This window comes from Pyrus communis, chromosome 16 (assembly GCF_041283825.1).
Source record: "Pyrus communis isolate YQ-2024b chromosome 16, ASM4128382v1, whole genome shotgun sequence".
NCBI classification, from domain to species: Eukaryota; Viridiplantae; Streptophyta; class Magnoliopsida; order Rosales; family Rosaceae; genus Pyrus; species Pyrus communis.
This window is the reverse complement of record NC_142580.1, coordinates 10,526,788-10,529,398: the sequence shown is the minus strand read 5'-3', so window position 1 is coordinate 10,529,398 and position 2,611 is coordinate 10,526,788. Positions and strand designations below refer to the sequence as shown.

The following is a 2,611-nucleotide window of genomic DNA, read 5'->3' as shown; positions in this document are numbered from 1 at the left end:
CACTCCAAACTTTCTATATTAGGAAAGAAAACTACACTTATGAGGAGTGTAGAATGAGATTTTTGGAGTGCCAATAACACTTCCCTAACAAAAAAATCACATTTTTACATTAAAAACTTAATCATGGTACTATTTACTTTACCCTTTATTTTGTCCTTATTGTTAAAATTCAAAGGTTTCGAGCTATTTTCATTAGTTTTACTCAATAAAAACTAGAATAGCGCTGCTTATCTCTAACCTTCATCCATCTCTATAGCCATGCCACCATAGCCATTTTGTCCAAAGTCGTAACTGATGTTCGAACTACAACTTGCAACCCCCAAACTTCGGGTTTGAGAAATGAAAATCGGGAACTCTGAAGCTATACCTGCAACCCCAGATCCATCACATTGCACAGCCATCACTGGGATCTTTGTCCTCCATGGCAGGTAAAAATGCTCACTCTCCTTCTGCAATATTTGTGCTTCTGCTTAGATGAAATGGAAGAGAGATGTGATGTACCTCATGCATGTGTGTATCTTGTGCAGGACTTTTAGATCCACAACAGGAAACAACCTAAATCGCAGATCTTAAGGTTGAACAAAAGGTATAAATTTTCAACAACGATTTGGATGAATAGATTATGTGAATCTGTGTCTTTGTAGTCATTGTTGTTCATATGATTTGGTCAATGTGTGGCTTCTGTCTCACATCCATAGGTCTGAAAGTCTCCAATTTTTTTTTTATGCATGCTGCCCTGAATAATATGATGAATATTGAGCTAAACAATGCACCAACTGGATCCTTGGTTTGCATGAACAATTGTGCTCTCCTCTATGTTGCTTGGATCGCACCCCGAGACTTGTATGTAGTAATATTTTAAATAAAATGCGAGGGAGTGATTGAGTGAAAGGGGGGCCAAGCAATGTAAGGGGCTTCATCACCAACCCCACTCTGAGTATGTCTGGAAAACTGCATGTGCATATTTCTGCATTCGATTAATTGTCTGCACTTTTCATTGATGATGAATTCTGATGTGCTGAGTTGAATTTGTAAATGCTGTTGAATGCATGATTCAGATGAATGTGCGCGCTTAGTGGATATTTAGGGCTTAATTGCTTCCAAATACAACCTGCAAAGATCACACAAGAAAAATCTAATTAGAATAAACCCAAAATAAAATACTAATTAACTAAAAATATGGCTATTTTTGTGTTTTTCAATTTTCGTTTTTTTTTGGTGATTTTTGTAATTGAAATAAAAGCAAGAAAACTAAATTGAACGAAATTAAAAAGATAAGAGTTGGAAAAAATTGGGTTGCCTCCCAATTAACGCTTTAGTTAACGTCTATAACTAGACTTAGAGGAAGGAATTGATGATCACGTCACTTGTTCTATTAGAATCAACCACTATTTAACAGCATCATATAGCAACAGTAGGTACGGATTGACTTGATATGTGCAATTAAATTCAGTAGTTGAGTTCTTAATGTCCACCATTCTATGAGAATGTATCTTTGAAACCAAATAAGTTCATTTCCATTGATGCTTGTGTTTCCCTTGAATTGACTTAAATCTGGTATTTAATACCCATAATTTCTGCACCGGACGAAGTTCTCTATGAAGAATAGGATTGTCATTAAACTTTTTCTTCATTCCCTTGTAGATCTTAGCTTGCCTGTAGGACTCACTTAGTTTTTCTTTAAATTTGAATGCTTGTACTGTTGGACTGTCCAATTCAGCAACATCAATTGTATCAGTAGTCATCTGCCTTGTATCCAACAGTGTGTTAGAGGGCTGATCATGCGACATATTAGATGTTAAATTTGTGTGAACCTCCCCTAACATATTAACACTCATGTCTTCCTGCATGCTTTGTGGGAAAGGTTTTGGTGGCACATCAACTTGGGTAGCCAAAGGATCTGGGAGAATTTTTGGATCATCATGTGGTGCTTCCTCCTTTGGGCGTAAGCAAGTGGCATATTTCTCCTCAGTTCCTGCACCAATCTTCCCTTCATCAGTAAAGCTCTTCCCACAGTTTAATGCTTGAATTAGAAATCCTTGATTGGTTATTTCAATGTACAACTCAATTGATTCCAACAATTTAGAGAGCTTGTCCTCTACCGGAAGCTCTTGTGGCATATTAAACTGCTCAAAAAACTGCTCAAGATGCTCTTTCAACTTTGGATTGTAGGATTCTGAACAGGGATTGTTCCAATGCCTTTTTGAGTTGTTCCTCATATTAATATGCGTTTGAACATATGCGGGAAAATATTCTCTCTCGGGACATTGCAAAATATCAAGAGTATTTAAATTGCAAAGAGCACAAACTATAGGCTTAAATCCATAATAACCCGTTTCTGCTAGTGAAGCCCAAAGAGGTGGTCCACCGGGTGTTAGATTGAATTCAGGGGGAACTGCAAATTCCATTGTTGCACTGCTCAAAAAGAAACAAATTGTAACCTACAACAACAAAATAAGCAATTAAATAAAAAGATGTATACAATAATAACAAACTAAGAGTTGATATACACAAATTATTTAAAATAATCCCTGGCAACGACGTCAATTTCTTGATAGGGATTTTACCACTTGCAAAAGTAGGGATAAAAACACTTAAAATACTTGCAAGA

At 36.4% G+C, this 2,611-nt stretch overlaps 1 long non-coding RNA gene across 1 annotated transcript; it reads left to right on the top strand.

Moving 5' to 3' along the window:
• The first annotated feature begins 218 nt into the window (after nucleotides 1–218).
• On the top strand, nucleotides 219–2,238 carry LOC148689951 (uncharacterized). The gene is made up of 3 exons (XR_015957632.1): nucleotides 219–428; nucleotides 528–586; nucleotides 1,865–2,238. It is a non-coding gene; the product is annotated as an uncharacterized LOC148689951 (long non-coding RNA).
• The last annotated feature ends 373 nt before the right edge of the window (nucleotides 2,239–2,611 follow it).